Source organism: Macrobrachium nipponense, chromosome 11, assembly GCF_015104395.2.
Source record: "Macrobrachium nipponense isolate FS-2020 chromosome 11, ASM1510439v2, whole genome shotgun sequence".
NCBI lineage: Eukaryota > Metazoa > Arthropoda > Malacostraca > Decapoda > Palaemonidae > Macrobrachium > Macrobrachium nipponense.
In genome coordinates this window covers 21951930-21976926 of record NC_061087.1, presented here as the reverse complement: position 1 = coordinate 21976926, position 24997 = coordinate 21951930, and the positions used below count along the sequence as shown (strand labels likewise).

Below are 24997 nucleotides of genomic sequence, written 5' to 3'. Positions count from 1 at the left end.
AGTGCATCAAAACCTTTTGTGATTCTTAATTGTACTTAGTTCTATTTGGTATTGGATGTTTTCCCCATGTAATGCATACCGTAACAAACGCCTGTAATGTATATATTCAAACTTAAAAATAATATATCGAGAAAATTGCGATTCAAAAATAATTGAAAATCCTGAAAGAGGTGAAGTGACTAATCTACGTGCACTGATGAATACAATTAAATCTTGAATATCAGATGATTCTGGTATTCTTAATCTTTTCGGCTCTTCTCTCTCAGGTATGCAATTTTTTTCAATAAATACTTCTGGTTATTCTTCAAGCAATATTGCCTTAAACAGGGTTCTCTGAAGTCGACACTAATTGTGCATCGTCAGATTAAGCAAATTCTCTACGGTCTTGTAGCAATATTCTTGCAATATTCTTTGACTGCATCTGAACATTTATCTCCTACTGCAAAGTGGCCGAGCTGATGTTCCTACTGAAATTCGGCTGAAGTCGGACTTCAGCCTAGTGATCAGACAGACATCCTAGAGATCCCACGTAGGCAAAGGAAATTCGACGCACAATGAACTGGACCCATAATATGGCATATTATCCCCATGGATGAATTTAAAATATTTGGTAAAAAAAATTCTCCAGCTTTAGGTAAAACGAAACTGTCATGATCTACCGCCGAATAATATCAGATCATTCCAAAAGTTGCCCGGACGGATTATGATGATCAACGAATTAAAATGATCTCTGTTTAATATATATATATATATATATAATCTATTTTTTGCCAAAAATCCTTCCCCCGGCGAATTAAATCTAACGCGATATTTTTGTGGCTTCTTCCTCGAAACGTCTCTCTCGATCCGTAGCGGCCGCTCGGAAAATCAAGGCGTCCGAGATTGGATTACGGTGATACCTTGTAAGTCGAACGCTTTTGCCCGAAAGCTTAGAATTACAGGAGCCCACAGCCTTCCAAAAGGTAGTGTTAACCCCCTACCCCTTGATAGGGGGGTAGGGGTGGGACAGATCACTGGGATGAGAGGATGGGTGGCGTGGTCGGCGGGCGGTGGAGGGGGTGGGGGAGGAGGTGTTGTTCGTTAAGGTGTTATGCTGTGACCTCTCTTGTTTTGTGTGGCGCGTTTTAATGTATACGTATGAATGGGATTCGGTTCGTATACTTTTGTGTACGGCTGTATAGGGTGTTTTAATTTATAGGATGTACATTGTCTCGCTGGTCCATTCTCTATCTAAAAGCGTTGTTCTCGAGGCATCTCCTTTATTGCGTTTGTTTAGGAAATGCTTATATACTAATATGCTCTCATAGGCTCCCTTACATCACAGGGATATTTAGAATGATTTTATCTGAGGTGATTTAAATCAAGGCAAATTCAGGAAACCCCGTAATTAAAAAAAGATATATCGAAAAATTAAAGGCATAATTTGCTTTTTAAGTCACAAATATTCTCTGTCCATCTATCTATCTAGCTAGTCAATATCCATATATATATATATATATATATATATATATATATATATATATATATATATATATATATATATAGTATATATATATAGAATGCGATTTCAGAATAACAGTAGAACTCAAACTCATACAAACAGTGCCATCTTCATAATAAAAAATAATAATAATAATAATAATAATAACAATAATGACATTTAATTTCTAATTCAAGTAGCCATGACACTGGCTATTTCAGGTGAATAATTATTGCCATGTTGCTTGGTACGATTACAGATAACAGCTTGACTAGTCGCAAAATACCTGTTCTTCTGTATGAACTCTTCGTCATAGTGCTTGTTTTATTTACTAAAAAAAAAAACACACACACACACACACACACACACGCGCGCGCGCACACACAATATAAGCTTCCAGTTACAACTACCTCCAGCTTTCATTTGACGCTCCCTGGAACTGCGAGTGATCCCGTCATTATTCAGCGCTGCAAACTATTTTCTGATACACGAATCTAAACTCCTTAAAGATTGCGTGATTTCGCCCAAACTATAATCTTTTCGAGATCATAAGCAGAGCTTAGAAGCAAGGGGGAACAATCACCTTAGAAAAAGATTATTGTTTCAGCTGTGTTTCTTAAAAAAATTTACCTGAGATAAAAGGTTCAGTTGCATCAGAAATGTTTTTATTCAAGATCGCTTCAGGAAAAGGTTAGTTTCATCTGGATGTTTCACTGATAATCTTCTGAGGAACATTATGCCGTTTTATCTGAATGTTCCACTGTAAAATCATCCGAGAAAAAGACGCCGTTTCGTCTGAGCGTTCCACTATAAAATCATCTGAGGAAAAGGTGCCGTTTTCATCTGAATGTTCCACTATAAAATCATCTGAGGAAGAGGTTCCGTTTCATCTGAATGTTTCAATGAAAATCATCTGAGGAAAAGGTTCCGTTTCGTCTGAATGTTTCACTGAAAATCATCTGAGGAAAAGGTTCCGTTTCGTCTGAATGTTTCACTGAAAATCATCTGAGGAAGAGATTCCGTTTCATCTGGAAAGATCTGAATGTTTCACTGAAAATCATCATGAATGGTTTCACTGGAATCATCGAGGGAAAAGGTAGTTTATCGAATGTTTCACTGAAAATCATCTAAGGAAAAGGTTCCGTTTCATCTGAATGCTTCACTGAAAATCGCCTGAGAAAAAGGTGCAGTTCCATCTTAATGTTTCGCTAAAACTTTTAATATTACTGACATCCGCTCCCCGCCGTCAGAAGCTCTGGCAAGGCTATACCAATCGCCCGTTACTGCAGTATAGACTATAGTCTCCAGAGTAACTTCTTTAAACTGTTAAACTCCTATTTCATCTGAACTGTCTGAAGTCAGGACGCTTACGGGAAGCCTTAGCAATCTCCACTGACAACCTGATACCTTAACGCTAACTACATCAATTTTTAAAAATTAGATTGCCTAAAGTTTCTCACACCTGCTCACATTCATGTATAAGTCGGTAGCAGCATCGGACACTAGATCACGCGGAGATAATAAGTGATTCTTAGCTATTATCGTGTCAAAGACGCTTAAATTCAACTCGTGAACTCCACGGAGGCTAAAATTACAGAACTGTATTTTGCGATGATTATTATATAAGATCAATTGCCAGTATGTAGAGCCGATTTATATAATAAAGCACATTTATTTTCAGTTAGCGACAACGGTACTGCACGTCCCTAACGTATATTTAGGATTTTTTAAATACTGTTTTGTTATTATTTTTAGAATAATGTCAATGTCATTTCTCAACATTTTTAGTTATATGTATGATAAGTTCGTTACTGTCATTTTTTAATATTACTAATTATCAATTATAGATGACATTACTATTATTAAAGCTGTTGCTTTGCATCGTCATCAACATTTCAATGATACAGAAACTTAGTAACTGCATTGAATAATAAATCTTGAGCCTGTATTGTATAATACATCTTATAGCTGCTGTCATGACTACAGCTATATAGTACATCCTTCGTTACAAACATTATCACCAGTGCAAGTATTTTTCCGAATCGCCAGTTCGGAATTACATAAAAATCTCAAAATCGTTTGATGACAATTTTTATGATCAATTTAAGACCCCATAAAGCAGAGATAAAAGTTGCATCATTAGTGCTTTTATTGGGGAAGCACTTTGAGAGAGAGAGAGAGAGACAGAGAGAGAGAGAGAGAGAGAGAAAACACTTATCCTGCCTTCGGTATTCCCTAAAACATGCCTGGCCTCTCCGCTGAAGGCAAAAAGGATTTTTCCTTTTTATTATTTTTTTTCATTTTCATTCTTCTTGACGATTTCGCAAGTGGAAGTTATGATCTTCCATTTCAGTCTTTCTTGTTTCCTTGTTATCTTGTAAATTGATTTTGTTCGCCGCGAAGATATATATATATATATATATATATATATATATATATATATATATATATATATATATATATATATATATATATATATATATATGTGTGTGTGTGTGTGTGTATGTATCATATGGGGATAACAATCTACAATGATGTAAAATCCTTCTGTAGTTTTATCAAACATATATTCTTGTACAGTATAACTTATTTGATAAAAACAAAAAACTACAGAAGGAAATTTATACATTATTGTGATTGTATCCCCATATCCCCATTTACTTAGAGGTACGACATAGTACTAGCTTCTGTATGTATGTGTATATATATATATATATATATATATATATATATATATATATATATATATATATATATATATATATATATATATATATATATACATATATATATATACACAAACTTACAATGGAATATGAATTGTTCCACTTCTTGCAAATACATCAAATACCTTTAGATCCACATTTCATTGCTTTTAAATAGCAAGCAAAGAAGGCTGCTGGAATTACCGTACATAGAAACTCATGATTTTCATCCATAAACGTCGAGATCTTAATAACGAAGTCGAGGCTAATTCTAAAATGTTCAGCCTACCGATAGAGAAAAAAAAAGCAGGCCTAAAATTTCTACACGAACCTGCAACTGCAATGAGAATGAATAATTACGCCTTGTGAGAAAATCATTTTCCGAATTATTATTATTATTATTATTATTATTATTTCTCATATTGCCGTATAGAGAGCCTTGCAACATATTGATAACCCATTGTAATATCTCTTATTGAATTTCTATTGTGTCTGCAGTCTCATATACAGTGTCTCCTGCTAAAGCAGTCTCGTTTATGTGTCCGTTTATGTATAGGTTGCTATAACCGTCGCCTCCACTATTTGATCCTCAAAAGTTAAAATGGAGAGGGACCTGAATTCTAATAATTATTAGTAATGACGTTCTAATTATAATTTTTGTTAACACTTAACAAGCAGAGTTCTAACTGACGTTGGTTGTTATTATTATTATTATTATTATTATTATTATTATTATTATTATTATTATTATTATTATTATTATACCTTTGCCGAGAATGGTAGTTTTGTCTACCGGAGTTGTTGCTACGCCAGTTTACGGATATCAATCAATCAATCCGTTTTTATAAGGATAGGATTTTTAACTTTAGGTTACATTAGAGGTCCAGCATATTTCTAAATATTTCAACTTCGTCTCAAATTAAATTCCTAAGGAAATTAATAATTAATATAATTACTAACAAATCATTTTGGTAGAAGCTAATAACGAATGCTCGAATTACCGGGAATGACAACGAAGCATTGCCAAACGGTATAAAGTAATAACTACCTCAAAATTACTTAAGCTTGTTAAGATTTGATTGTCCTAACTACTAAACCCACGAAGTTTTTATGCGTCACGTACCATTAATGTACCATTCTCATAGTGCGTGTTAGTCCGTGCGGTATATCTTAACTTATTTCTTATCTTGAATGCAATACGTATCGTGACGCCAGTATTAGTAACCATAAATCAAATTAGAAATCTACCATAGTATTCGTTGCCTAACCTAAAAATGTTTAAAGAAAATCGGTATACTTTTGAATGTACTGGTAGAAATTTTCAAAGTATATTAAAATAAAAGATCGGTATACTTTTATATGTACTGATAGAAATTTTCAAACTATATTTTCAACCTAAAACTGAGACTGATACCACGATTAAAATGGTCATCACACGAATCACAGTTCCAGAGCTCTTTCCTTTAACAGTGTCACAGTTAAGTAATGGACACTGGACAAGGAATCCTGAAACTAACTTATAGAAAATGGAAGCTGTGAATAGGGTTTATGATAAGCCTCGTACTTAAATGTCATAATAAGAGTTTATGACATTATTTGGGTTTAAAATTTTGAGTGAAAGACACTCTAGTTTATTACAAATTTATAGATTTATGCCATAAATTTATGTCATGAACTACACTTCTTTGTGAGTTCATATTGTCTCCAACTTTCTAAGATTTTATGAGAGGTCTTGATCTTAATTGCTATACAAGTTTATAATGTGTTCCGAGCTTAAATGTTCGATAAAGTTACGAATCAATGAAGTCAATGGACGCTGTATCTTATGTGCCCAGATCTCAGATTGATAGTTTATGAAAGAAAAAGTATAAAATCTAGAGAAACAAAATCTTGTTCGACTCTTGCTCTGTTTAATTATTGATATGAATATTTATATTTCATTTCGAAATCAAATGAATTTTCTGTCCGCTGGCACTGTAACATTTGAAGATATATATATATATATATATATATATATATATATATATATATATATATATATATATATATATATATATGTGTGTGTGTGTGTGTGTATATATATAGATAAATAAGATATATATATATATATATATATATATATATATATATATATATATCGGATTTTCTAGGGAACACGTCGCAGACCGAAAGCGGTAGAAACTGCGCAGGCGCGCAGCGAGTGACGATACCAGCCGCTAAGTGGTCTCGCTGGAGTGGTTTGATATTCCGGTCAAGAGAGAATGAGCGCTTGGGTGATTCATGGAGCCTTCTCTGAAAACCAATTTTACTAAGAAGAATATTTAATAAAGCGACAGATGAAAGGGTTCTCTTATTTTCTGGCTATTTTCCTTGCATTCTCTTCTTGCAGTTTAATACATTTTATTCCATTCATTAATTTTGTTTTTTTACCTCGTCTTCCTCGTCTTACTTTTTCGTAATGAACCCCATAATATTGTTTGGAAGCTTTCAAGTCAATGGCCCCTTTGGTGGGTTTGTACCATATGGATGGGGTTCATGTTTTGAATAATAATGATAATAATAATAATGGCGCGAATGATTGATATTATTATTAATACTTATGGAGAATAAAGCATTCGGTAATTCTACTGGTGAAATATATTAGTGTGATATAATCTGGTATTATAATCATCACTATCGTGTTTAAAAACCATCTAAAAGATCTAGTATCTAAGATCATAATCATCTTCATAATTATAATTCAAACTGTTAAGTAAATAACTGACACTTTATTACACTCGGTCATTGCTTCTCAGTGTTCCATATATTTAATTTATTTCTCCTATTATTCGTTTCTCAATTTTTTCGCTTTTTAAATACACGATACTGATCAAGACCGATATATCTGTCTTTTGCGGTATATATTCGTAAGTAGGCGTGCTCTCTCTCTCTCTCTCTCTCTGTCTCTCTCTCTCTCGTTCAGGCATTTATAAGTATACCCCTATATCGCAAATATTAAGCCACAAATATAATTTAATATTGAAATCGCTATACCTCGGAAATCGTATTGTATCTAAAATTCTAAACCAACGGCCCAGGTTCGAACTCGGCTGGCGCCGCTATTTTTATCACGTGACCCTTGAATCGAATCTTATTTATATATGATAATATAAATGAATAAAACTTTGTCGCGACCAATACTTAATTACTCAACAAACCGGGGCGTTCTGGTGTTTGGAGCACTGGGGACCAATGAGACAACGGTTCAAACCTTTCAGGAGTGAAATGAAATACAAAATTTCGGCGGAAGGCCAAGCGCCGGGGAACTACGAGGTCATTAAGCGTTGAAAGAGAAATTGAGAGTAGATAGGTTTGAAAGGTGTATAATCGAAGGAAAACCTCAAAGCAGTCGATGAATCAATTGTTAGGAGAGGGTGGAAAAGTAAGATGGAAGATCGATAAATATGAACGGAAGTACAGTGAAGAGAACGAAAAGGGTTGCAGCTAAGGGCCGAAGGGACGCTGCAAAGAACCGCAAGTAATGCCTACAGTGCGCCGCGTGATGAGGTGCATTGACCGCACTAACTCCCAATACGGGGATCAGACCTTCGAGGTCATGCCTGGCAAAATGGTCTTCGGTCCTATAAGTTTAAACGGCCGATTAATTGATAAATCTCGACTTTCCTTCTCTTCGATTTGACGCGCATGCGCACTGGACTGCAATCGTCGTCTGCGAACGCGGAATGAATGGGTATTGAAGACGTATCGGAGTTACTATGAGGGAAAGTACATTTACGACATATTTTACGTCCTGATAAAAATTATTGTTAGCTAGATTACATTCCAGTGAGCTGGTTTTCAGTCGTATGTTTTACGTTTGAATAAATGTGTGCGCTGTTTTCTTATTCCTTTTTGAATAGACGCTTTAGAAGTCACTGGTAGACTTTTTTTTTCTTTAAATATCCAAGTTAAAAGATTATATATATATATATATGTATATATATATATAATATATATATATATATATATATATATATATTTATATATATATATATCACATTAAACATTTTACACATCGTGTCTGTATTCAAATTTTTCAGTTAAAAGTTTTTTCATAAAATCTTACCTCAAAAAGGGGTAATTTTTATGAAATATTAAAAATTTAGCGCATTCCTAACAGAAACAATGATAACAATGAATATGAAAATGAAAAGACCTCTCTCTCTCTCTCCTCTCTCTCTCTCAATTGCAGACGTTACACTGAGCCGGTCTTGTGTCGGCACGGGCTCTTGCTCTCGAGAGCAGCTCTTCAAAATCTGAAAAAGGCTTTTTGAAGAATACCGAAAAAATTTAATTGCTCACCTGTAGGAATGACCAGCAGGTAATTAATTAAAAAAAGAACATGAAAAGTAGAGTAGGAAAATAATATATTTTCATAGGTGACGCCACCAAGTAAGGATAAAAATGGAATGCAGACTGGTGTCTGAGAGAGAGAGAGAGAGAGAGAGAGAGAGAGAGAGAGAGAGAGAGAGTATGCATAGCGTATATACACAGCCACTCGGAGCTCTGACATGACTTCCTGTTTCGTGTACAAGATAAATTTTCGAGACACCTCTTTCATCAAGGATTTGTGTGTGTGTATGTGTGTGTGTGTGTGGAGGGATAGGAAACGGCTGGGAGGGCTATGTATCGTGGGTGGGGTAATTAGTGTTTCAGATTACGTGGTGGGAGAAGGCTCTAATAAGATATTAGTGAGGATGAGAGTGTTGTAAGCTTGGCCACGATACTCCCGCTAAAAAGGTTGATCTAAGTTACCTTGGGTTGATCGACGTGACGTAGAGGCGTCCCTATGGGCGGGATGGTTGCTCCTTTTTAGGCTACATTATCTCTCAGGTTGGGTTTGACTATGGGGGTGGGGTGGGGGTGGAGACAACAGCAAGACAACGCTACTGATTAACTATTTAAAATCTTGCCTGATAGTTATCTCTGAGAGAGAGAGAGAGTGCTGATCTCTCTCTCTCTCTCTCTCTCTCTCTCTCTCTCTCTCTCTCTCTCTCTCCCTCCCTCCTTGAAGTCATGAGCGTAATGCGCTATCATCTACGCCACAAGAGACAGAAATTAACGACGTCTAAGAGAGAGAGAGAGAGAGGTGCCCTCGCTTGCTATAATGATCAAGTTTAAAACTACAAATATGTATATGTTACGTAATAATGCTATATAGATATATATATATAATATATATATATATATATATATATTATATAAAATATATATATATATATATATATATCCTTTTACAGTCATTTCTCTCTTAGTCCAACATACAGAACATGCACCGGATACGCGAATGTATTCGCACAGTACATTTACAGACATTGGCATCATTTATGTATAAATGGCTCAGTTTAATGCCAGGTCCTAACACGGGCCAGGAAAAAGTCTTTACGAGATACGAAATTCTACCTTTTTTTTTTTTTTTTTTTTTTTTTTGCATATACATGATAATATTTCAGTTCATTTGTTTATTTTTTTATTTATTGATTTTTTTTTTTTGCCTATTTAGGATGATATTTCAAAGTAATTTTTTTTTTTTTGCTTATTTAAGATAATATTTCAATGTCTTTTTTCTTGCATGTTTATATTTCAAAGTCAATATTTGTCGCATATTGAGGATAATATTTCAGTTTTTTTTTTTTTTTTTTTTTTTTTGCATATTTAGGATAATATCTCAGACAGCTCTTTTGCATGTGTAGGATAATATTTCAGGTTTTTTCATATTTAGAATATTAGTCAGTTTTTTTGCATATTTAAAATATGTTTTTCTTTTGCATATTTAGGATAATAATTCAATAATTTTTTTTTGCATATTTAGGATAATATTTCATTCAGTTTTTAATTTTTGCATATGTAGGATATTTCAGTTTTTTCATATTTAGGATAATATTTGTCAGTGTTTTGCATATTCAAAATATTCGTCTGTTTTTCTTTTGCATATTTAGGGTAATATTTCATTCACTTTATTTATTTATTTATTTATTTCCATATTTAGGATAATATTTTAAAGTCACGTGAAACGTGCGAGGCATATAGTATAGACCAAGTTCTCGCTCAGGTGTGCGGGACGGCCGTCATTTGTCGCTAATAACCAGGTAACCCTTGACTAGCAATCAAAATATACAAATCGTTCTTGTGATAAGTGTGTGTGTGTGTGACCAACAACGTCTATTTAATCGTGTTCAGAATAATCTTAGATACTGAGTGTTTTTTGCCATTATGACCAATTATTATTATTAATGTTATCATTATTATTATTGACCATGTGACCAATACCGGCTATTAACCAAATCCCGAATAATCGTGGTAACAGTAGTACAATCCTACTACTGGATTGTTTAAGAGCCTTTATTGACTCAAGAGTTCATTCCCTTTTTATTCTATAAACAGAATTCCATATCTGCAACTTCCCCCTCCAAGCAACTTACGAAAATGAAAATAATAAAACTTCCAAAAGGGTAGTGAAAGTAAAATGGCTTCTTCGTAGTAATAGTAGGCCTAGTGGTAACAGTACTACAATCCTACTACTGGATTGTTTGATAGCCTTCATTGGCTCAAGAGTTCATTCCCATTCTATCCTAAAAACAGAATATCAGGATCTGCAACTTCCTCTTTCGAGGCAACGTAAGAAAATAAGCAAACAAATAAAAATTTAAAGCTACTAAAACAGATCTGACGAACTTGGGAGAGAGAGGAACCGATCGCCCGCCATTACACAGAGTAGAGTTGCCGTTGTTGCTGTAGTCCCAACGCCTTCGGCTGCCAAAAACTCCCGTGCAAGTTGGGGAGCTTTGCGCCCCCCCCCTTCCACCCCTCCCCCCTCTTTCGTCCCTTTGAGCAACGCCTCTTTAAGGTCTTCAGGGAACCTGATTAGGAGAGAGAGAGAGAGAGAGAGAGAGAGAGAGGTGTTCTCCTTTGTTTTGCCGGATCTTAGTATGGTAAGAGGAAGAAGAAACTGAGGTATAAGTAAATAGGAACTGTTGTCGAAAACTTGTAATAATTTTTATTATAACCGTTTTATAAATATATATATATATATATATATATATATATATATATATATATTATATATATATATACACACACACATATATATATACACATATTATACATACATACATTAAGAGAATTTAAAACAAATAAAAACTGTCCAAGTCCAACTTACATGATATACACATGGAAGGACATGCAGACTTAAAACCATAAATAATCGACCAGATAGTTGTATAGAAAGTATAACACATACACACACACACACATACACTTGAGGTACTCTACTACACATGTGACATTATATATTCTGGCTAAGTTTTTTTAATTGACGGTCAACATGTTCCCCCGAGGAGAGACCTTGTACCACAGGGTGCTCTCATTCGCTACGAGAGAAATGATTGTCAATCATTTTCTATACACACACACACACACACAACACACACACACACACATACATATATATATATATATATATATATATATATATATATATATATATATATATTATATTATATATAATTATTATTATTGATTACTATTATTATATTATTATTATTATTATTATTATTATTATTATTAATGCAAATCGTATAAAAGTTTTCCATTGCAACATCTAGAGATTCAGGCCTCTCTAACGGCACTACCCTCCTGTGAGGAATAATATAGTAATGCCTACAGTGGGCCACTTGCGGTTCACTAACGGCGCTACCCTCCTATGAGGAATAATATAGTAGCACCTACAGTGTACCACGTGCGGCTCACTAACGGCGCTACCCTCCTATGGTAAATAATATAAATGCTCCTTTTGTGGTGTTATATTTTGTAAACTTTTAACTTGATTTTCGGACACGAGTATTGAACTTGTATCCGAAATACAAAGTGAAAGAGTTAACAGATTATTTAACGATAAATCTTGATAAATCCGCCGACTGCGCATTTATCAGCATCCAATTAAAGAGATTCACTTTCTCGTGTCATTTCTTATGCATGCGCAGCGCATTCGCGCCGCATGCATGAGTCAATAGAAATCGGCTCTGCATTGCTTGTGGAATATCTAGCAGTCATTGCATCTGCAGTTGCTGAGATCAACCGTTGTTGAGACTTCTTAACTGTTTTAACCGAGACTGAGATTTTCTAACCGAGTTTATCAGACGAAAAATATTTTTATATACGAATTTCCGTCATTTTCACATACATGACGTTTGTAGACACAAATATAATAAGCTACAAACGTGGTTAGGTATCGAACTCGCTATACCTTGGGCATAACTTATGCCCAAGGGGAGTTATAACTGATAAAAGTATATGGCCAGCCAGGATTCGAACCTGAGGGTTTGGTTTAAATAAAACGCTGTTTTCCACTTTGGTGTCAGTTATTCCCAAAATGTCAATTAGATTTAAAACGATATTTGTGGTGTATATGTATATATAATGTAATTGTAAATATATATAATTTAATTGTAATAGCCACAATTCCCTTTTAACTTCTCGAATTCTTCGCGCGTTTTTTCGGATACGCTTGTCACTACGAAGCCTTAAGATCCAAGTGCAAGAATCATGAAGAAATTATGATGTCCGGGAGTGGGAAACGAACCCGGGTTAACATAACCACGACGAGGTCACGCTGTCGTGGTCCGGCAATGCGACCTCGTCATGATTATGGTAACCCGAGGTTCGTTTCCCGCTACCGGACATCATAATTTCTTCATATTTCTTGCCATTGGATCTCAAGGCTTTGTAGTGACAAGCGTATCCAAAAAAGCGCGAAGAGTCCGAGAAGTTTAGAGGGCGTTGTGGCTATTACAATTACATATGTTTCTGGTAAAGATGGCCAGTAGATAATATATATGTATATATTTGTGTGGTGCGGGCGCGATCGCGCGTGTGCAACAGCACGCAAGCTTTGAAGATCGTTTGCAAGATCTGGTTGCGAAGGTGGGGCGATATCGGGTTTCCATAGCGGCCAGACAGGGAGTGCAAAAGCTCTCTTAATCTCGGTTTTCGGAATCTCAGGCAAGCAGCGTAAATCTCTTTATGGGGTCTACGAAGTAAATTTTTTAAAATTTTAATGAATTTATCTTTTTAGGGGAATTGATTTAGAGCAATATATTTATTTCGGTTTATTTGCATTTTTTGTAGGGAAGTATATCGGAGAAGTAAATTTATTTCGTTATTGTCATTAAAAACAATAAATTTCCTTCAATATATACTTCCATCTTAAAAAAATGAACTGATGAAAAATAATCTATAATAAACTTTGTTTCGTTATTGTCTGGGTAATGTATTTTAAAAACGGTATCCCCGGCCAGTACTATTTCCAAGTAAAAAATATTTTTTCTCTCTATTTTTTATATATTTATATCTTTTTGGGATGGAGTAGATTATGGAAATAATTTTCTAAAATTTTTATTTCAGGATGGAGTATATTATGGAAATATATATTTTTTCGATATCGTCTAATTTAAGCAGTTTTAAAAACGGTAACCCAGGGCAGTCATTTTCTCAGGTTAAATGATTGATTGATTTATGGTTACTCAAATTGCCGTTACGACGTCTAGTTTTCAGGTTAAACAAATCAAGGTTAGTGATTAATCGGAATAAAATTTAAATGCCTTAAGCGTTTTAAAAAGTTGTGTAGGTAAATAACTAAATATGTGAATAAGAAACTCGCTGTAGAAATAAATATATGAAAATATAATTATCTCCATAACTACAATTATATATAAATATACATACATATACATATAATACTATACTATATATATATATATATATATATATATATATATATATATATATATATATATGTGTGTGTGGATGTGTGGTGTGTGTGTATTTTGTGTTCGTCTCTCTACCTATTCAAATAATACCTCAAATTTATTGATATAAATAAAAAAAAACAATGCTGCGATACCTATTTAAAAAATGAAGACTTGGGACATTTATTATATATAATATATATATATATATATATATATATATATATATCTATTATATATAGATATTATATCATATATATATATAGCTTTGGCTTATATTCTCATAACGCTATCAAGTTTTTCTAGCACATTTCAGTATTTCTTTCTTTAGCTGTACGTAATACCGTCTTTTTTATATCGTTTTTATTTTTTTTATTTATTTGTTTATATGTTTGTGTAGACACTGTTTGGCTAACATTACGGTAAATGGAAAAATAGTGTACTTTTTGATATTGTCATTAATCATCTTGTACTATCAATACTACTCGTATTACTGAAAATAAAAATAATGACACTATAGTCGAAGTAACTATTGTTATACAAATATATTTAAAATCATATCTATACAGACGTATTTTCAAATGTACGTATTTGTACCCATATATGACTGTGGATTTTTTCTCCATTTTTATTATTATTATTATTATTATTATTATTATTATTATTATTATTATTATTATTATTATTATTATTATTATTATTATTATTATTATTATAGTGGTAGTTATCTATTTAAGAATACACGAGAAGAATGCCATTTTTAAGAAGAGAAAATGAAATGTGACTTGGGACCAATTAAAAAAATATAACGCTTAATCTTAAAAAAAACATATCACCTGTCCGAAAGGTGTGCCAATAGGTTAACAGCAGTAATTAGCACGGTGGGGGGGGGCAATTATAGCACGGCAGAAGATCCGAGACCAATTAGTATAATCAATAAGGGCTGTCGGTCATACCATATAGGCTCATTTTCATGTAAATTGTTGCCAACTGAAAAAAAAAAAAAAGATTATACGGTTTGTCCACGAAGCCGGAGGCCTCATTTTCGACTAATTATCTGTTTACAATTTTAATTTGTTTCTCGGATCGTTTATCTTACATATATATATTTGATACATACAAATACATACAATTTATATATAATATATATATATATATAGATATATATATATATAATATATATATATATATATATATGCATTAAAGTACAAATCTCCTTTCATATCCAATTCGCTCCACCTCGGAAGTTAATATATTTTCATGTAGTACGCCCTGTGGGGACCCCGAAGGGGAATATTTTACTTGATAATAATTTCTTTCTTCTCTGCGGATTCGAAACCGAGAGGATAAATCAGGAACCTTCAGTGACGTCCTTTGCCGACTCGGCCAACGGTGATATATATATATATATAAGTATATATATATATATATATATATATATATATATATATATACGTATATGGCAGTACGTAAACAAATAACTCCATAACACACAAACGTACAAAACTGAAGATAATGTATATATAATGCATATGTACACTATACACACGCGCACTCATGTCTTCAAAATGACATTTGTAGGCACAGCGAAGTTGTTTGGCTGTTCTGTGACAATATATATATATATATATATATATATATATATATATATATATACATATATATATATATAGATATATATATATATATATATATATATATATATATATATGCATATATATATATATATATATATATATATATATATATATATCTATATATATATATATATAGACTATATAGTATATATACTATATATATATATATATATATATATATATATATAGAATATATATATATATATATAAATCACCTGCAAAAGATTTTTTATAATCCCGTCAAGGGTCGTCCTTGGCTACGATACTTCCCATAGAAATGTTATCGTAATAAATGATGAGAAATTTCCTGAGGTCGATCTTTTAAAGAAATGATGAATTTACTTATAAATGGGATGAATGTAATGCATTCAAAATAAATTTATTTAACTAATCAAATCAGTTGGTTTTCTTTTATTTTAAAAACAAAACCTCTCGGAGTTTTTTGCCCCCCCATAAATATTTTTCTTGTCATATATCATGACTAATGATTTTATGATTAATGACATAATAATAATTGATGTTAGTAAAGAGTATATGAATGTCATGCTATCCGTTGAGAGAGAGAGAGAGAGAGAGAGAGAGAGAGAGAGAGAGAGAGAGAGGATGCGTGAACTGTACAAGGAATTCTTTATCGCTTTCCCCATAAGTATTCTAAGAGAGAGAGAGAGAGAGAGAGAGAGAGAGAGGGAGGGAGAGAGAGAGAGATTTCGAACAATAGGGGCGCGTGTTTCTATCTATTGTATTCCTTCACACAATGATGCCCACAGTCCTCCCTCGCGAGCAGCATCCACGCACACACACACACACACACGTACGCACGCATGCGTGCTCTGGGAAACACCTGCCGACACGTACGAACGAACGCACGCTCATATAGAGACGACGGATACTAAACTACTTTTTTTCTGAATTTGTTGAGCGCAGTTTGTGTGTGTGTGTGTGTGCGTGTGTTCTCGATAAAAATGAGGGAATAATGATAATAACCAATAATTATAATAAATTATAAACAATTCCTATCCCTACCCTACCCCAAATCATAGGTCAATAAATTTTATTATACGTATATAAATATATATATATATAGATATAATATTATATCTTATATATATATAATATGCCATGGATAAATGTATACACCCACACCACACACACACACATACACACCCCAACATATACTATATATATTATATATATATATATATACATATATATATATTATATATATATATATATAGTATATATTCATATATATATATCTATATATATATATATACTTATATATATATGCATGGATGATGTATACACACACACAAACACACACACCTACAATATAATATATATATATATATATATACATATATATATACTATATAATATATATTATAATATATATATATATATATATATAATATTATATAATATATATATATATATATTACATGCATGTCCCTTTTCTCATATCATCTAAACTTTTTTTTTTTTCAAACTTTTCCCCCAAAATAATTTTTTTTGAATGAACAAACTTTACGTTCAAATTCTCTTTTCCATAGAGATGGTTAACAGAAGAAAAAAATTTATTTTTTCTCTTATTTTCTCTCTGCAGATTTTTTCGGAAAAGCGAGTTGAATAAAGGAAGGAGTAAATGTATGCAAAAAATAAGTAAATACGGAGATAACTAAATAAATAACTTAACGATTCTGATATCAGAAGATATAGGATGCTTTATCTGTCAACAAATTATGACGTCAGCGGGAATATTAACTGTGATCAGACAATAAGACAAATTTACTTTGGAGAGAGAGAGAGAGAGAGAGAGAGAGAGAGAGAGCTTACCCGGAATACTATCGGAACCTCATGTATCCAAATCATATTTGTTTTTTGTTTTTTTGTTTTCATCTTAATACAAATTTTTATTTTGCAAATAAATTCACAGACATTCCGTCTGTCTTCCTTTCGAAATTATTAACAGCATGAAAGTAATTTTCTCTCTCTCTCTCTCTCTCTCCACGTGCTCGAATTGTTGATAGGCTAATGGATAGACATTCTCTCTCTCTCTTTCTATGTTTAGGGTAATGTCTGGATAACAGCTCAAAAGAGGGGAAAAAAGAGATTATCCGCACTGCATGTACCCTCTCTGGACATAAGTTTTGAGGGTCTCTCTCTCTCTCTCTCTCTCTCTCTCTCTCTCTCTCTCTCTCTCATATCATCGTCGTCGATGTCCATAGTTACTGTGACGCCAATATACACCAATCAATCAGCCAGTATCTTTCTCTTCCGAATTCAGTATCTTCCAAGTCATTGTTCTTTAGTCCTACTTACCTGCACTCGCTCTCTCTCTCTCTCTCTCTCTCTCTCTCTCTCTCTCTCTCTCTCTCTCTCTCTCTCTCTCCAAAGTAAATTTGTCTTATTGTCTGATCACGGTTAATATTTATTTGCAACATTAACATTTTTCTTAAAAAAACATACAAAGGCAAATATAAAATGTCAACACGAAATTCCGATACAAGCTATCTCTCTCTCTCTCTCTCTCTCTCTCTCTCTCTCTCTCTGTCCCTGAATTTATTTGCAAAATTAATATTTCTTTTGATAAAAACATGAAAAAGCAAATATAAAATGTCAACACGGAATTCCGATAGTATTCCACGTAAGCTATCTCTCTCTCTTTTCCTCCTCCATCCTTATCTATCCACAGCATCCCTGACACCTCCACCAGATAAATCTCCCGCAGAAGTACAAAACTTTCTCGCCGCCCTCGAGGGAGACAGATACGCCCGCAAATAAAAGTTTGGTCCATCGGAATTTTTCAGAGAAAGGTTGAAAGAAAGTGTACGTGTCTATTGTCACTTATTTCATCCTCTTTTTCCTACTCTTTCTTTTTTTTCCCTCAATGAATTCTTTCCCTGTTGTCATTTATGTCTGACTTGGATGCTTCTTCTTCTCTCTCTCTCTCTCTCTCTCTCTCTCTCTGCGTTTTTCCTTCATTCCTGCATTTATTTTTTCTATCTGTTGATTTGTTTTCATTCTCTCTCTCTCTCTCTCTCCTCTCTCGGTCATCTCTCTCTCTCTCGCTCGTCTCCTCTCTCTCTCTGTCCTCGTTAAATGCGCTCCCATAGCACAACTATATATATATTATATATATATATATATATATATATATATATATTATATAATATATATATATTTATGTATATATAATATATATATATATATATATATATATATATAATTTTTAATATATATGTACATATATATGGACGTATGTGCGTGTGTGTGGGTTTGCGTGTGTTATGTTAATAACTCGCGTGCATGTAATATTTAACCTTGACATTTCTCGGAGGTTACAGATAGCATTTTTTATCTCCCAATCACTTATTCTCTAGATATTTGTCAGAAATTCAACATTAAACTATCTCATTCTCTCTTTCGCTTCGTTCGCCTCTTCCCATGGGTTAATTCTGGTGCCACGCTCCAATTTTCTTTTTTTTTTTAATCCTTTTCGTCATACGTCGTTCAGCAGTCTCTCTCTCTCTCTCTCTCTCTCCCTCTCTCTCTCTCTCTCTCTCTCTCTCTCTCTCGGAAGGAAATAATTACTCTGTATCTTCTTTAAGATTTTGGGGTCAAATACTATCATGGCATTTTTTTTATTGTTTGTTCTCTCTCTCTCTCTCTCTCTCTCTCTCTCTCTCTCTCTCTCTCTCTCTCTCTCTCTCTCCAGGCTTTTAATTTCGCTATAGATAAGCGTCTTTCGTTTTATACTATAATTACTCGTCATTTCTTTTCATCTTTATTAACATTTCGTGTTTCTCCTACTCTTTATTTATCCCCTCCTCCCTTCCTCACTGCCTCCCTCTCTCCCTCCCTCCCTCCCTCCTCAAGCCTCCCTCCTCTCCCTCCCTCCCTCTCCCTGAATCCCCCCCCCTCCTACCTCTCTCCTATCATCTTTCCTCAACTAACATCATCATCATCAAGATTATGGATTATCCCCTCCACTAGCCCCAACACTCCTGCCCCCTCCTCTCCCTACCCCCCCCCCCCCCCCGTTACCTACCCCCACCCCCACGGCCCTCCTTCATCCTTTAAACTCGCCACATAAATCAATCGGTTACGCTCTGTTCCGGCCCATTGGACCACGTAACCCGCGAAAATTCGATCAGATCCCGATGAATAGGATGACAACTGCTCTCTCTCTCTCTCTCTCTCTCTCTCTCTCTCTCTCTCTCTCGGGTCTGTATGATACTGGTGGTGTAGAGGATTAAGCTAGGTTTAAGCAGCGTTTAGGTAAGTATGCAGGCGGTATGCCAAAATAATCATTATACTCTCTCTCGAATCTTCTCTCTCTCTCTCTCTCTCCTCTCTCTCTCTCATACTAAATCAGGGGCTACTATTAGTATTATTATTAGCACTGATAATAATATTAATAACAAATTAATAATATAATATAATAATATAATCATAATAATAATAATGATAGTGAGCTCATGAAATGAAGAAGCAAGTGACGTACACCATTCCAGTACTCTCTCTCTCTCTCTCTCTCTCTCTCTCTCTCTCTCTCTCTCTCTCATAGTAAATCAGGGGCTACTATCAGTATTATTATTAGCAATAATAATAATAATAATAATAATAATAATAATAATAATAATAATAGTGAACTCGTGGAATGAAGAAGCAATGGCGTACTACACAATTCCATTACTCTCTCTCTCTCTCTCTCTTCTCTCTCTCTCTCTCTCTCTCTCTCTCTCTCACACACACACAGCAGAACGTCCGTCCCGCCCTTTCGCCTACATCATAGGCTAATAGATGACAATAGGTTAAGGGGGAATGGGTGAAAGAGACACCACTGATCATGATCAGTTCCCATTGACTCGCCCCATTGATGTGCACTTCACGGGTTAGATAATGGGTAAGCTGGGGAGAGAGAGAGAAAGAGAGAGAGAGAGAGAGAGAGAGAGGACAGAGAGAGGGGAGACGACAGTTCCGGAAAAGGAGGAGGAGCTGGAATGAGAGAGAGAGAGAGAGAGAGAGAGAGAGAGATTGTTCCCCAAAAATGGGGAGTAGGAATAAGAGAGAGAGAGACAGAGAGAGAGAAGGTTACGATAGTTCCGGAAAATGAGGAGGAGCAGGAATGAGAGAGAGAGAGAGAGAGAGAGAGAGAGAGAGAGAGAGAGACGCGGGGGTGTGGGGGTAGGCCCTATAATCAAACTGTTTCGTTAGATTAGTTCCCTTAGTAAACATATGGTGTTTATGCGTAATCACCATCTACATTAGTTTTTAATTTGTTACTCTTTTAAGGAATATTTATGGTGATGAGACTGATTACCTTTAAAAAAAAATTACAGTGTTTAGGACTGGTTCTCCTTAGGAAATATATTGAGTTGTTAACGAATGGCTTTCCATAGGAAATATATTATGGAGTTTGGATTTGATATTCCATAAGAAATATATTACAGCGTCTACGACTGATTTTCCCTAGGAAATATGTTGAGGTGTTATAGAATGGTTTTCCACTGGAAATACATTACGAAGTTTGGGATTGATATTCCTGAGGAAATATATTACAGCGTTTACGATTTATTTTCCTTATGAAATATATTGAGGTGTTATCGAATGGTTTACCATATATCACGGAGTTTAGGACTGATATTCCATAGCAAATACACTATGGTGTTTACCACGGGTTTTTCTTAACAAATATAATCTGGTTTTGCTATCGACCATCCTCTGGAAATATATTATGTGTTTAAGACTGATTTTCCTTAAGAAATACATCAAGGAAAATTTAAAGGCCTCGATTTTTGAGGCTATAGTATTATTCAAGTTATTACTATTTAAAACATTACAATGATAAGAATAAAACACAATAAACCATAACAATATACCTCAATAATATGTGGAGTTATAAAAACAATTGATATTACGTCCCCTTAGCGTCATATACAATCACATAACGGTCCTGTAATGAAAAAAAAAAAAACATAAAAACTAATAATAACCCAAATAACAATAAAAAAAACGAAAAAATAACCACTATTTAAAGGGCGTGATTTAATTACAGAGCGCCCATCGAAACCACGAGGTAGGGCGTCGGACCCGTAATTGAAAAGTGTCAATGATGAAAGGGTGGTCGATGCTTTCGGTCGCCGGAAGCGGTTGCTTTCGGTCGTTTGTAATTGTTTGTAATTGTTTGTAATTGGTGGTTAGGCTGCGAAGACCCTACTTCGCTCTGGCCCTCATGGGAGTGCGTCATGCCATGTCGAGATGTCGACGGGGTTTATTTAGCCTTCTCTCTCTCTCTCTCTCTCTCTCTCTCTTTGGGATTGATTCTACTAGGGAATGATGCTATGATGCTATCGGGGATTGAGTCTGCTGATTCTATTAGGAATTGATTTTACTAGGGACTGATTACACTGATTCTATTAAGAATTGATTTTATTAGGGACTGATTCTATTGATTCTACGTATTTGGAATCTACTGATTTTGTTCGGGATTGATACTACTGATTCTATTAGGGACTGATTCTACTGATTCTATTTGGGATTGATTCTGTTTAGAATTGATTCTGCTGATTCTATTGATTCTATTTGGGACTGGTTCTATTGATTCTATTTGGAATTGATTCTATTACGGTCTGATTCTCGGTATTGATTCTATTAGGGACTGATGCTATTGATTCCGTTTGGGATTAATTCTTTTGATCCTATTGGGGATTGATTTTATTAGGGACTTATTCTATTGCTTTTATTTGGGATTGATTCTATTAGGGTGTGATTCTATGAGGGATTCCTTCAGCTAATTCTACCGGAATTGATTTTCCTAATCTTAATTGGGATTAATTATATTGACTCTACTTTGGATTTATTCTGCTGATTCTATTTGGGACAGATTTTACATGAGATTGATTCTATTCTGGATAACATTTATTGATACCACTCCTCTATGTGGAATTTATTATTATTATTATTATTATTATTATTATTATTATTATTATTATTATTATTATTATTATTATTTGGTATTTCTGCTGCCACAGTAACCTTGTAAATTAAAATAAAACTTTACCTTGAACTTCATAAGTGTGCCTGAGTCTAATACTAAAATCAATGAATTTCCGAATTAATATTCACCCTTCGCCTCTCTCTCTCTCTCTCTCTCTCTCTCTCTCTCTCTCTCTCTCGAGTGCTATGTGTTTCCCTGAATTAATTTGTTAATTTAATTATTTCACATTCCACTTATTCGTACGTTTCATTTTTATATTGCTTTTATATTTATTTATCTGTTGATTATTATTGTTATTATTATTATTATTATTATTATTATTATTATTATTATTATTATTATTATTATTATTATTTATTGTTGTTGTTGTTGTTGTTGTTATGAGGATTTACCAAACGGCGATGATGACATGTAATTATCTTTTAAAAAGCAGAATTCTCTCTCTCTCTCTCTCTCTCTCTCTCTCTCTGTATATGTATGTGTGTATATGTGTGTTTGTGTTAGGCCGTCGCCTTAGTATTACACACCGCCAGCGCAAGAGCAAACGAACAAATTGTAAAAAAAAAAAATAAAAATAAAAAAAACAGAGTGAGTGCAGTTTTATTTAGGAACCGCGTGACGTCATCCACGCTCACGTCTCTCTATAAGCGCCGGGTAATTAACCCGATCCTAATTAGCGCATGTTTTAGAATGAAATAAAAAAATGAGAGTAAGTGGTTGTGTATTATCACGTCTGTTTATGGAGTGTAATGTATATATTTTGCGGTCATATATTTTATAAACCTCGAAACACGACGATCTAGTTTATCATATGTCAAACAGGTCAGCATTTTTGAGAACTGCACATTTTATGTTTTTAGTTTCAGTGGAAACATGATAATTGTGGTTTGCGGATGTATATATATATATAAATTATATATATATATATATATATATAAATATATATATATATATATATATATATATATATATATACTACTATATATATATCTCAAAAAATCACCATAACGTGACTGGAAAATCTTCAAGTAATAAAAGTCCACAATTATGTAAAATGTGTATTAAAAATACATAAAAGACGGGAGCTTTCGTCTACTTGATCAGTAGACCTCATCAGCCGTACTGATTTTTTGCTTTTCAAAAATTATATACAAAAAAAGTTTTACGAAGGACAGGCAGGACTCTGGGAAAACGTCTCCGAGGGAGATAAACCACCAAAACAAACTCCGTAATTATGTTATTCCTCGTTCAAATGTCTGCCAAAAGACGAGCCGATCGTCGTGGTTGAACTACCTCCTCTGTGTGTTCGGCTGTTCCCTCGTCCAAAAAACTTCTGCATCGGCACCTGCAATGGGGGTTCTTCCTTCCAATGCCTGGGCAGGAGAAAGAGAGACAACCTGGGCAGTAGGAGTGGTGCAAACAACGTCTGTTCTAATATTTACAACTGTAAATATTAGAACAGACGTTGTTTGCACCCACTCCTACTGCCCAGGTTGTCTCTCTTTCTCCTGCCCAGGCATTGGAGGAAGAACCCCCATTGCAGGTGCCGATGCAGAAGTTTTGGACGAGGGAACAGCCGAACACACAGAGGAGGTAGTTCAACCACGACGATCGGCTCGTCTTTTGGCCAGACATTTGAACGAGGGAATAACATAATTAAGAGAGTTTGTTTTGGTGGTTATCTCCCTCGGAGACGTTTTTTCCCTCCAGAGTCCTGCCTGTCCTTCGTAACTTTTTTGTATATAATTTTTTTTTTTTGAAAAGAAAAATCAGTACGGCTGATGAGGTCTACTGATCAAGTAGACGAAAGCTCCCGTCTTTATGTATTTTTTAATACACATTTTACATCAATTGTGGACTTTGATTACTTGAATATATATATATATATATATATATATATATATATATATATATATACCATATATACAGAGAGAGAGAGAGAGAGAGTCTATTGAACTATTTTTACCATACTTTTTGAATACTCTTGCCACTATAAATGCAAGACTTAGATCCGAATGTGTAAGAACGAGGTCACGTTCCCGACCTGACCTCGTGGTCAGGTGTGTGTGTGTGCGTGTGTGTGTGTGTGTGTGTGTGTGTGTACGTATACATTCATTAGTATCTGTTTCCTATGCGTTTATATTAGCGCACATTATTGTACGTTTAATCTCAGCAACTATAGATTACTTCAGACGTCAATCGTGAACGTCCTATAGGATCTCCCCGCTCCTCCAATTCCTCCCCTCCCCCCCTGCCCTCCTCCCTTAGGACCCCCAATTGTTGTCATCATGAACGTCCTCTAGGATTTCTCAGTGGCATCCTCGGACGCTAAGATTATACTCCTAAAGGATTAATATGCGACGTGCGGCTTAAACACCCCTCGATTAATC

General features: G+C 34.3%; 1 protein-coding gene across 5 annotated transcripts in view; it reads left to right on the top strand.

Moving 5' to 3' along the window:
- LOC135195337 (protein apterous-like) overlaps positions 1-24997 on the top strand; it is a 237254-nt gene that overhangs the window by 660 nt on the left and 211597 nt on the right. The gene's annotated exons all lie outside the window — the stretch shown is intronic.